This window comes from Chelonoidis abingdonii, chromosome 15 (genome assembly GCF_003597395.2).
Source record: "Chelonoidis abingdonii isolate Lonesome George chromosome 15, CheloAbing_2.0, whole genome shotgun sequence".
Classification (NCBI taxonomy): domain Eukaryota; kingdom Metazoa; phylum Chordata; order Testudines; family Testudinidae; genus Chelonoidis; species Chelonoidis abingdonii.
The window spans coordinates 4555878-4569311 of NC_133783.1; the positions used below are offsets into that span (position 1 = coordinate 4555878).

At 42.6% G+C, this 13434-nt stretch overlaps 1 protein-coding gene across 17 annotated transcripts in view; it reads right to left on the minus strand.

The window, feature by feature from the left end:
• The window catches only part of KCNMA1 (potassium calcium-activated channel subfamily M alpha 1), a 902086-nt gene that overhangs the window by 637373 nt on the left and 251279 nt on the right, over positions 1–13434 (minus strand). The gene's annotated exons all lie outside the window — the stretch shown is intronic.

Here is a 13434-nt window from a genome sequence, read left to right on the forward strand (position 1 = left end):
CAGAGCCGCAGCGCTGGGAGAGAGCTCTCCCAGTGCCGCTTGTAAACTACATCCCTTATGGGTGTAGCGTGCTCCCAGCGCTGCCGCCCTGATTACACTGACACTTTGCAGCGCTGCATCTTGCAGCGCTCAGGGGGGTGTTTTTTCACACCCCTGAGCGTGAAAGTTGCAACGCTGTAAAGTGCCAGTGTAGCCAAGTCCTGAGAGTTGAGATGCTCCATACTCTGCAAGATCAGCTCCTTAACAGAGTTCAGAAGACGTGTTAGTCTGTATCTGCAAAAAGAACAGGAATACTTGTGGCACGTTAGAGACTAACAAATTTATTTGAGCATAAGCTTTCGTGGGCTACAGCCCACTTCATCGGATGCATAGCGTGGAACATACAGCAAGAAGATATTCACACATACAGACAACATGAAAAGGTTGAAGTAGCCATACCAACTGTAAGAAGCCAATCAACTGAGATGAGCTATCAGCAGCAGGAGGAAAAAAAAATTTTTTTTTTTAAAGTGATAATCAAGATGACCCATAGAAGGTGTGAGGATACTTAACATGGGGAAATAGATTCAGAGGTAAAGGCAGAGATAATAGCCTCCTGCTGTTAGCCTTTGAGTGACTGGCACCATTCTACAGTGCTTCCCATCCTGCATTTTCACAAAGAGAAGAAGCATGAGAGAGACCCGAGATGCATTTGGATTCTTTATTCAACAGCGATGCAGTTAAGTATCTGTTTCTTTTTAATTATCTATTGGAATACCAACAGTATTGAAATCAATAGCTTAGATTCTAAGAGTATGAGACATATAACAGAATGTGCATGCACACAGATTCACAGGATGATTTAATTATTTATCAATAGCTACAAATGTGGGACCAAATTTAGCCCTACTGTAGATGGGGGCAACACCAATCAGGTCAATAACTTTACTCAGTGGCTCTAAATAAGACAATCAGAGTAAAAAAGCAGAAATAGTTCTTAAGCTTGTTTCCTGTATAAAAAAAAGAAGAATGCAGAGGACCATTTAAAATAAGTAAATCAAAACTAGCTCAGGGTATGGCTACACCTGCAGCTGTACAGCGCTGCCGTGGGAGCGCTCCCGCAGCAGCGCTTTGAAGTGCAAGTGTGGTGGCAGCGCCAGCGCTGGGAGAGAGCTCTCCCAGTGCTGCACGTACTCCACCTCCCCATGAGGATTAGCTTGCAGCACTGGGAGCTGGGCACTGTTTACACTGGCGCTTTGCAGCGCTGTAACTTGCTGCGCTCAGGGGTGTGTTTTTTCACACTCCGGAGGGAGAAAGTTGCAGTGCTGTAAAGCGCCAGTGTAGCCAAGGCCTCAGTGTTTGAGCATTGGCCTGCTAAACCCAGGGTTGTGAGTTCAATCCTTGAGAAGGCCACCCAGGGATCTGGGATAAAAATCTGTTTGGGAATCGGTCCTGTTTTGAACAGGGGGTTGGACTAGATGACCTCCTGAGGTCCCTTCCAACCCTGATATTCTATGAACATAATCCATCTCAAGAAAGTAGTTTAACCACCATTCAGAGGCAGCCTTTACGTATTTCCACAAAGAATTAATTGTAGCTTTTGCACTTTGAAAGGCCACTGCAAGGCAGTGTACTCACCATCTGCATTGGCCCCATCTGTCAGGCTGCAATGGGCCCTTGCCTCTATTGCCTCCTCTAGGCCATCTGCCACCCTACAGTTCTCCCTGGGCTCAGCCCTCTGGCCAAGACGCATGAAGTTCAGTCCTCTTTTTGGTGGAACATAAAAATCCAACTTGAAAGTTCACAAAATCTCCCAACACAAGAAAGCCTTTGACCCATCCCCTTGGGCTGTTCCTCAGCTTGTCCTTTGGAATCAGTCTTCAGCCCCACCCTGGGTTCAATATTCTTTCCATTGGGTGTGCATGACCCTTCCTCACAGGCTGGTAGGGGAACGCAGGCCCACTCTCAACTCTAGGTTTCAACCCAGGGGCCCTGTATTAAACAGCTAGCTCTGCTTCTTCTGACATCGTGGTGTTTCCTTGGGCCACTTCCTAGTTCCAAGCCCCCTGTGCTTAGCGTGGCCTCCCTTTGGTTGTCAGGTCTCTGGCTCCTACCATCTCTGCTGAACTAACTGCTCTTCCACCTCTCAGGCTAACCTGCTTTCTGTAGGCTTCTCTCCACAGGAAAGTCCTGCCTCCGTTACAGTCTCTTTCATATTAAATTGCTTCAACTTCCTTATAAGGCCCAGGTGCCTAATGATCCTTACCTATCTCTACCCCTCCCCCACACCAGGGCAGGAGAAAACAATCACAGGTACACTAATTGGCTCTTAACCCTTTGTTTTACGGGTGATGGGATTAAGTCCCATCATGGCCACTTTTATGGTCCTTATTACAGTGTCATGCTCCTTTCAACATATAACACATAAATATGATACAGGGGAGCATCTTCATGAAACAATGCAGAGGTGAGAAAGAGCATCAAATTTCTATATCCATCTCTAATGCAGCTCTCTTGGTGGATTTTCTTCAAAAAGTCAATAAAAAAGACAAACTGTAACCTACTTTCTTCACAGATTTGATGTTCCAACTCCTGAGCGATTAAGTAGGGCAAGGTGCCAATGAAATTCATTTGCATTAGCATAGAAAGATATTGAGCTTATTCTCGAACAAATTGAGCCAATTGTGTGAAATCTAGATGTGCTATAGCACTCATTCTGAATAAATCCTCATTGCAAGTTTTCAAAGAAAAGTCAACAGAGTCTATGAGAAAATAACTAGTGGAAAGGTAGCCTCCGTGGTATTAAACAGACATGTAGTATTAAGACAAAGAAAAGCTGTTATTATACCTAACTAAAATTTGAAACACATTGCTTATTATATCACTGATGTAGTGCTTTCTATTTTCAAAATACCATAAAAACATTAATCAATCACCACACAGGTGATTATTATTATTAGAGCCTGCAGGAAAATGCCACACAACTATTGATAGAGGAGGACAATAAGATTAAAAAGACCATTACACAATCCTACTAAACCATTGACAGATGATAGGGAACTATCAGTTAAAATGCATGTTGAGAGACATCATACCTAGGGCCGGTGCAACCCATTAGGCAACCTAGGCAGTCGCCTAGGGCACTAGCATTGGGGGGAGCGGCATTTCAGGTCCTTCGGCGGCGACCGCGGCCGCCGGATCTTCGGCCACCCCGGTCATCATCAGCATTTAGGCAGAGGGACCTTGGGCGGGGGAGGGGGGGCGCAGGGAGGGCTGCCGGCAGCAAGTAAGGAGAGGGGTGGCACACAGGGTAACTCCCCATCTCAGCTTACCTCTGCTCCGCCTCCTCCCCTCAACACGCCACCCCACTCTGCTTCTCTCCCTCCCAGGCTTGCAGCGCCAAACAGCTGATTGGTGCCGCAAGACTGGGAGACGGGAGAAGGCGCCACCGTGCTCGGGGAGGAGGCGGAGCAGAGGTGAGCTGGGGGCGGGGAGCTGCCACATGGCTCCCTGGGCCAGGGGGAGCTGCTGCAGGGGGGGTGCCTCAGGGCAAGGGGCTGCCACAGGGCTGGGGGGAGGGCACGCAAGGTGGAAGTTTCGCCTACGGCGTGAAACATCCTTGCACCCGCCCTGATTGTACCACCCTTTAAAGGAAGAGGAAGCCATTATATTCCACTTCCTGTTTTTAAAGATTTAAATCATGCTGGCAATTAGCAGCCATAGGTTGCAAAACAACCCCAATATACCTATAATTACATGAATTTATCAATGAATTGATCACCATCATCAGCCAGGTTTCTTCCAAGACTTGTTTTCCCCCACTGTTATTTACCTTGTCTTAACATGGTAAATTTAAAAGGCTTCATTTTACCCTGCTGTGAGCCTTTCTGGCCCAAACTCTCCCCAGTTACCACATGGCTCACCTTTATGCATATTTCCCATTGACGTTATTTCCCTGAGGTGCTGTCTGCCAAGGCAGCGTATAAAAGCCCCATGTGACAAAACACCAGAAAGTAAAGTAAAGCACGTCACTGCTATACATTTACAGGATGCTTGTTAAAATAGAAGAAAACAAGTGAAAGATTTGCTGTGCCATTGTCTCTCCTGGATGAGCAATAACCATTAACTGTGTGGAGCCAGCCAGGAAGTCATGTACCAGCTGACATTGACAAAGCTGTTCGGCAGACTGGGTGCACTTTCTTAAACACACAGTACTGGATGAACTACAGAGGCTTTTCTCTGTTTCCATAACAACTGCGGATATCCTAGCGTGGGGGGTGAGCGAGGAAGAACAGCTGCTTCCTACTATATGTAGGGTTGGGGGGCAGGGAGGTGAATAGACAGATCTGTGTTATTTCTAACCCTTCAAGCTGCAAACAATAAGTATCTAGCTTCCATCTCCCAAACTGTAATTTCAACATCTCCAGGCAAATGAAAATTACTAGAGATAAGAGCTGTAAAGTGGTACCTGTAAGGGTTCTTTTGAAAACTGAGGGAAAAGTAAGAGAGACTAAAAGAATGCTGAGCTATTAATGTTGTAAGCTTGAGGTGTGATACAAATGGACGGGTGAATTTGCAGAGCTTGATGACATTCCTAGAAGGTGCTCAGAAACATACTGCTGTGTATGATAATATACAGATAGATGACAGAAAGAGACACACACATTGGTGATGTCTACATGAACACATTTGGTGTCACATCATTGTGTGACACAAAAAGTGGCAGAGAAAAACACCACAGAAAATATCAGGGCTGGGTAAAAGGTTCCAGCAGAATCTGACATGCCTTCTCTTTGGCTGTGACCCCTGAATAAGTTGTGCCTGAGTCTGCAGATTCATACTCAAAACACTGAATTCATAGACTCAGACTTAAAGGCCTGCAGGGACCATCATAATCATCTAGTCTCACCTCCTGCGCAGAACCTCACCCACCCACTCCTGCAATACGTCTGTAGAATCATAGACTATCAGGGTTGGAAAGGACCTCGGGAGATCATCTAGTCCAACCCCCTGCTTAAAGCAGGACCAATCCCCAACTAAATCATCCCAGCCAGGGCTTTGTCAAGCCTGACCTTAAAAACCTCTAAGGAAGGAGATTCCACCATGTCCTTAGGTAACCCATTCCAGTGCTTCACCTAGTGAAAAAAAGTTTTCCTAATATCCAACCTAAACCTCCCCCTCTGCAACTTGAGACCATTACGCCTTGTTCCATCATCTGGTACCTCTGAGAACAGTCTAGATCCAAGTGACTTAAGAACCAGCTTGCCCTACTTCCCCAGCCACAAGCTCCTGCAGCAGCCAAACCATCAAGAGCACGGCTTTTATCAAATGGCTGAGCAGCTGGCTAACCTGAGGAGGAAGAAACAGAAAGTTTGAGATGAAATGTCCATGGACTTCAGTGCAGACTCCCCCCAAAACAGAGGAAAACAACGGAGCAGCGGAGGCTGCATTTGAGGTGAAAAGACGGGGATCTAAGAGAGCATTGAAGTAGCCAGAGACAGAGTCAAAGTGGCCAGAGACAGTGTGAGACACCATGGAGAAAGAGGATGATGCAGAGGCAACACAGGCTCAGAATGCTCTTCTGCAGCATATGCTGCTAGCAGGCACAGAGACAATGCAATACCCTCAACCAGGATCCAGCCATATTCTGCAACTCCTGGACCATATAGGGCACTTGGAACACCATCATACATTCCCTGCTGTACCCCCAAACCGGTGGTCCCAGAGACCACTCCCCTCCCTGGCAGAAGCTCAGGGGAGTGGGAACGATTGCTCTTGCAACTGTGAGCATCCAGCTCTTTCAAACTATCAAATGCCATCGATATGTTTGAGTCCTGCCCCTCAACAATGAAAGGGAGAAGAAGAGGCATAGGCAAGGTGTGTACTCACTTGTGAACTGGAAACACCCACTTCCACGGGTGTGTTCTGCCCTCTACTGCACTATACCACTTTAAAGCTTTGTCTCATTATTGTTTTAATTAAAGGTTTATTTCTGGTTCTACAATGAATAATAAATGTTAAAAATCCATTAATAAAGAATCAGAAATGCATTTAAGAATGCATTTTGCACAAAAAATCCTTATTTCTATAAGTCAGGGTTTTACAAAGGTATAAAGGCACAGATAAAATACACAATGCCACAACATGCCACTTCTATTACCCACCAAGGAGACTGCATTCCTCACAATCTAGCCATTCTCCCCCACCCTCCCAATGACAGCTGTGTGTACACCTGCACATTTTCAGGCCTCAGACTCAATGCAAGAGCAATAGGCATCTCTGACAATCTTGCCGTGGCTGTTTCTTATTTTCTACTGGAAACTTTTCTGGCTGCTCAAACTGCTACAGCTTTCTGCCTTACTCTCACAAATATTGTGCAAAATACAACATGCAGTTATAATCCTAGTGTGAAAGTAGAATGAGTTATATTGTGAAAATAGAAAGGATTAAAAAATGTTGTATGTACCTTTAAGCAGAAATAAGAAACATTGAAATACAGGTGCCAGGAAAAGAAACATTAGGCATAAACAAGGGTGCTAATGGCAAAACATTAACAGAAGATCAGTAATAGTAAGGAAATAAGATATGCATGCCTAGCCCAGGTAAACTTATCAGATTCTGCTTCCTTTGTTATCTTGTAAAGTGCTTGCCCTTTCATCTGTATAAATAAGATAGTTTGTGTCTCGTATGGTGCTCACATTATCTGGGTGTATTAGCAGAGCGCTGTGCTAATAAAACAGAGTGGTCTGACAAACTGTGAGTCCTGAGCCTAACTTTGACACTAGGCACTTTTATTCTGCAGCCTCCAACCTATTCCACAAACAGTGCCTCCTTCCTTTCAGATGGCCAAATGCACACCCTGCAACTACCAAGGCAATGGATAAACAGTTCCTTCTTTCTGTCCAAGTGGCCTGTGGATAGCTTCATTGACCAGGGCAGAAGAGGATAAGCCAGGTCTCTCAAGGTAATGGGAGCAATCTCCACACCATTAGTGTATATAGTGATCCTGGAGGCAAACTGTCCTTTATTCATTAAGGTAAATAGAGCTGAGTTCCAAAAGATCCCAGCATTATGGACCTTTCCAGACCAACCTACAGTTTATGTTTGTGAACCTGCCACAATGGTCAACCAGCCCTTGGATCACCATGGAGAAATACCCCTTTCTGCTTATAAACTCTGAGCCCTGGTGTAGGGGGCACATGGGTCCCATCAATTGCCCCAGTACAGTTTGGAAACCCGATGTGTGCATAACCATAAATAATCTCCTGAGCATGATCAGATTTTATAATCCAGTTGCAACAGTATTTTATGCATGGCAGTGCACATCTACATGACTACAGCCCCAAGAGTTGATCTCCCTAGACTGAATTGGTTGAGAATGGAACAGTAACATTCAAAGCTGGCCAGCTTCCAGATATCAATAGTGACATGCTTCTCAATGGATATGTGGTCTTCTGCTACTGCAGCTTTGGGGTTAATTCAGCACAGATCTAAAAATAAGTTCCCTTTACCATCCTGAAATTCTGTCCCCACTGCTGCTCATCTCAGGTCTGCAGAATGATCCTTTCCCACCAACTGATGATGGTTTCCTGAGCCCAGAAACAGCACTGCACTGTGTGAAGCTGCTCCAGGAACTTATCTGGAATAGCAGTTGCCTGGTGTCATCCTCATCTTCAAAGCTGCTGCTGCCGCCACATCACCTTCTCAGTTGCAGGGGCGGCTCTAGACATTTTGCTGCCCCAAGCAGGGCAGCATGCCGCAGGGGGCGCTCTGCTGGTCGCGTGGCAGGCGGCTCCAGTGGACCTCCCACAGGTGTGCCTGCAGAGGGTCCGCTGGTCCTGCAGTCCCGCTGGTCCGGTGGCTTTGGTGGACCTCTCGCGGAGCCGCCTGCCACCCTCCCGGTGACCGGCAGAGAGCCCCCCGTGGCATGCTGCCCCAAGCACGCACTTGGCGTGCGGGGGCCTGGAGCTGCCCCTGCTCAGTTGTGCAGTGGGCAAAGTTTAAATTTCAAGTCACCCAGTTGCAGCACTGAGACACGGCACATTATTGGGTCTATGCTGTCAACAGCAATTCAAAAATGCTGCTGGCCTTCCCAGAAGGACAGGAAGCATGAAATGGAGAGACTGGAATCATGGATTTTTTTTTAATTTGATCCCAAATCCCAGATTTCCCCTGGTTTATGCTATGCATCCCACAGTTCACAGTAGCAGAAATGCCAGAATGTACACTGCTCAGCAGCAAAGCAAAGGACCCTGGGATACCCTTCAAGAATACACATGCTTAATGCACAGCAAGCCCCCACCATACATATCCAATGATGTAAACTGAAAGAGGGTATAGCTCTCCTATAGCATGCTATTAGTGTAGATTGTGTACTGTTAGTTAAATCAAATCACTCCAGATTAACCCCCATACACACACTAGAAAATCCCCTTAAATTCTCGAGTGCCTAAATTACGTTTGTAAATGGGACTTAGGTGCTTTTGAAAATTGTATTCACAAACTAAATGACTGGGTGTATTAAATCCAGTCCTGCAGATTTATCTTTACTGGTTTATTTTCCCCTAAAATGTCCCACCATGCTTCTGGTTCAGCTGCAATGGTGGGAAGGCTAATATAAGCAAGGCTTCCATAGACTCTGGTATTTTCACCACCACATTATATAATCCTGCACTGAACACAGAAATTATAGTGAGGAAGGAATTCCTTACAGTTTTGTGCTCTGCAGGTATTCTCTCCAAAGACAAAGGGAGAGACCAAGCAAGTAATCCAGCTCCCACTGAAATGATACATCTAACATTACAGAAATAGTAAGTATTGGCAAGGAAATGTGTTAGAATATCTTTTGTTTTAGCTTGTGAATTTTTCCTGTGCTAAGAGGAAAGTTTATTCCTTGTTTGGTTTTTTTGGTTGTTTGTTTTTTGGGGTTTTTTTTTTGTAGTGTTAAAGTTTTGCCTAGAGGGGAAATCCTCTGTGTTTTGAATCTTTTGTTACCCTGTAAAGTTATCTTCCATCCTGATTTTACAGAGGTGATTCTTTTATCTTTAAATAAATTCTTCTTTTAAGAACCTGATTGATTTTTCACTTTTCTTAAGATCCAAGGGTTAGGGTCTGTTCACCTGTACCAACTGGTGATATTATTCTCAAGCCTTCCCCAGGAAAGGGGGTGTAGGGGTTGGGGGAAATAGGACTCCAAGTGGTCCTTTCCCTGATTCTTTGTCTAAATCACTTGGTGGTGGCAGTGTACTGTTCAAGGACAAGGTGGAATGTGTGCCTTGAAAAAATTTTTAACCCAAGCTGGTAAAAATAAGCTTAGGGGGTCTTTCCTGTGGGTCCCCACATCTGTACCCCAGTGTTCAGAGTGGGGAAGAAACCCTGACAGAGACAAAATGGTAAATGGGTGACTGGCACCAGACACCCAGTACCCTAGCTAGTCAGCGTGTGGTTCTTAGAGTCCATCTCTAAGTATTATAGCAGCTTTACTTGTTTAATGTATTTATTTTTCAAAGCCACACTAATTCACCTTTAATTAAAACCACACACCTGTAGAACATTTCATCTAACAATCATCCACGATTCTTCCCCACATGTTTTTGGTACATTTCAAAATCTAAGTCGATCTCCTCTTTAAGGAAGACACCAAAATAAATAATACAAACACTAGAGGCAAGGTGACAAGATTACCTCAGAAGTTTATCAAATTATTCATATTTCTATTTTTGTTGATCATGGCAGGCTTCGTACAGCAGTGTCTTTGCTTATGCTCTTGAACAAAGGTGACATTCTATTTTATGTAGTGCTGAGCACTTGCATCTTCTCATTTAGGGTGAGAAGAAAACATAGAAAGATGCACAGAAGATAAATTTGATGGAAAATGCAGTAAACCAGACAGCTAGAAGAAGAGACTATATAACATTTTTCCAGGTAAGCTGCATAGAGCTGGGAAACGGAGAACATTTGGGAACATTTTCAAGATTTCAGAATGTTTTTTCATCCTGAATCAGGACAAATAGTCAAAATCTGGAAAATGTTCACAAACCAACAATCTGAAAAATCAATTCAGGTCAATCAAAACTTAAATGTTTAATTTAATGTTTGACCTCATTTTTTTATATGTGTTTTACTATTATTAGCATGACTGTTTAAACAAACTGAAAAACAGAACTTAATTTTCAAAAGCTCAAAACAGGCTATTTCAACAATTTCAAAAGCTTTTTTTCTCAATTTTTTTCAAAATGAGAAATGTGTCAAACCCAACCTACAGCTTACATTGAGGGATCAGCATTTTATGATCAAAAAATATTTCATCAAAAAATTCCTGACCCGCTCTAGAACTATGAGATTGAAGGAGGCCCTCTGCCTTATTCCGCCTATTGATCCATGATCGATATTCCATAAGACGCATCTAAGAATTACTTAATCAGGCAAAATGTTTGGTTTAAAGGAACAATTCTGTAAATAATTGTGCTAAAGATCATACACTGTTACAAAAATGTACAACCTTATATCATCGTGGGGGTCGTGTCCCTTAAAAATAAACTTTGCCCTGTACTTTTCATACCTTTACTCTTTATTTCCCTTGTAATATAGGTAGTCACCCTAGTAGACCCATTGCACATTCTAACAGTATAATGTTTAAGATGACTGAGGGACAAATATAGCTCAACAGCAGCAGTGAGTGTAAATGTATGCTATCCCACTCACCTACTCTAAGCGCTTGTGCAATATGATTTGTTAAGTTAGGAAATCACTTCATGAGGTTTGTAAGGACGAGCTGAAAGCTTGACTAGACCTGACACTAAGCTTCAGTAGGAATTGGTCCTGCAAACATTCGTTTTAGGTTCTACAGATAGAATTTGTCACTCCACTGCATGTCACTTCCAAGAAAATGCCTGCCCAGATAAGAATGATTAAGCAAGATTTTTCAATGAGAAGAAAACATTAATGAGGTTCCACTTTAAACTGATGTTTACACCGCACTTTGCTAACTTGTCCCCTTCACTTGGCAAATAAATCCAGACAGCAGTTATAACAGCTTTCATGCGATCGTGCTGCACTAAAAATCAATTACAACTTTTCTCCCAAGTCAGTGTTCAGGGTACCAGTTCCTAAAAGTTATTTAGTAGTGAATGTGGAAGATTGATTTTGAGTTAAACCCCGGCCTATACTATGAAAAAGTACTTTAATTTCTTCAGCCACAGCTCTGTCTGGTCTTATTTTGATCCTCAATAAGACTATATAGCCATTAGCTTTAGAAATTTCTGCATTGTTCTTGGACAAAAACATAATAGCTTTCCGGAGCAGGCTATATTAATTCACTAGGAATTCATGGGTGAATCTCTCAAAACATTTTCCAATAAATATTCAATCTAGATTCAGTTGTGTTCAATTTCCACAAATATTCTAGCAAATATGCTGCCTAGCTGAAATGCTCAAGGAAACAGTGAATTTTACCTAAGGTCAGAAGTACGTCCAATAGATAAAACATTAGGAATAAATTAATTGCTTGCAGCAGACAATGGTGTATTTTGAAGACAACATTAATGAAATGATCAAGTAGTGTAACTGGAAAAAAACTTTAAAAGCTCTCTTAATGCCTTGAAGCACCTCTAGTAGGATAAACTGCTCCTTTTTTTATGGTTCAGATTTTACCTTTAACTTCTCTGAATTTGTAGTGAAATTCTTCCCAACTCAGAGAACAGGCATAAATTCCTACAACTCCCTTAAGGGTTTAAGTGGGGAAGTGCTTGCTTACATAAGACTCCTATTCTGGGGTGAATTTCATCTTTGATAAATAAATCAGCACATCAGAAACCAGCACATTCACAAGAAAGAGTCAGATAGTTAAGATTTGTCACTTTCAATGCTGGAGATGTCAAGAAATTATGTGAAAACCAATATACCACTCTTCATAAAATGATTGGTATGTCAGGCTCACATAGAGAAGGTCAGAAAATTAAGTTGGTTTAACTACATTTGTCAGGGGGTGTGAAAAATCCACACTCCTGAGCAGTGTTGTTAAGATGACCTAAGTTCCTGTGGAGATAGCACTAGGTTGACAGAAGAATTCTTTCATCAGCCTAGCTACTGTCTCCTGGGGAGGTGAATTACCTATGCCAATGGGAGAACCCCTCTCATCGGACTAGGCAGTTTCTACACTGAAGCATTACAGTAGCGCAGCTGCACCTCTGTATCATTTTAAATGTAGACAAGCCCTAAATCTAAAAGCAATATCCCAATAGGTAGTCAGGTAAGATGGGCTGCACAGGTTAATAAGGCAGATGGCAAAAAATAACTGATGTTAAGTGGGGAGCAGAATCCAAATAAAATTTTCTTTTGAGATTCACTTGCAGATCAGATCTCTGTTGAATGAGTGCAAAATATATCGCAGATATTGACTGCGTGAACAAGAGGAGACATTTTTCAATAGTATAGGGCTAGGATTTAAAATAGGTAAGACAGCAATAGGATTTTATTAAAAAAAACAATTTATTGTTGAAAGCAATGGAAAATATGAATAATAGGATCTGTATCACCTTAACATTGCATTGTGAGTCAGTCTAAAAGCCTGAAAAGCCCCACATGTTTTTAAGAAATTCTGCTAATTTCACAGAGAAGATGCTTAGACAATAAGGAAAATATCAGCCCAAGAGCAACAACATAGTTTCTTAACCTCCCTATGAACAATAAAAGCTCTTTTCCCAAAATTAAAAATCAAAAGGCAAAAATCTGCTTTCACTTAAATCCATATAACCACATATACCCCCACTTAGTTTCACTGGGATTGGAGCATAGAATTCAAAACACACTATATGACCAATCTCTGCATTGAGTACAAAGCTGTTGACATCAGGCCTAATCTGAAGCACAGAGAAGATTTTCCCTTGACCTCAAAGGGGTTCAGATCAGGCTAGTAGAAATGCAGTAGTAGTTAACTGGACTGCAAAATTACCCGACTGAATTTAACTGAGTGAAAACTTTCTGCTTTTCTAATACACTTTTTGACCACAAAATTATGTATTTTCAATTTTGATGCACAGCTCCATTTGATTAGATTAAAAAAAAAAAGAAGATCATCATAGCTTTGTAGGAACCAAGATAATCCACATCGCACATCTCATTCGAATCCTATTCTACAGTTCTTACTAACAGCTAAAAAAAAAAAATACGTCCTCATTTGAGCCCAATTTTCAATCTGGCCTCCACTTTTGAAGTGTAACATTGTGTCCACTAGGCAATAAGGTCACAGTTTTGCACTAATAATGAACTAGTAGGAAATTCACCAGGAGTGCCACACTATGGGTACCATGTATTGTATGGGGAAGCAAGCAAAATTATGCCTGAAAAAATATTGGCATAGATAGAAAAATTAAAACAGAAAAGGACTTTCATAACTTGCTGTCTCAGCAATGGGAGCAGGTCTGCCTTTTTCATTTCCAAGAGAAACTGTGAAGG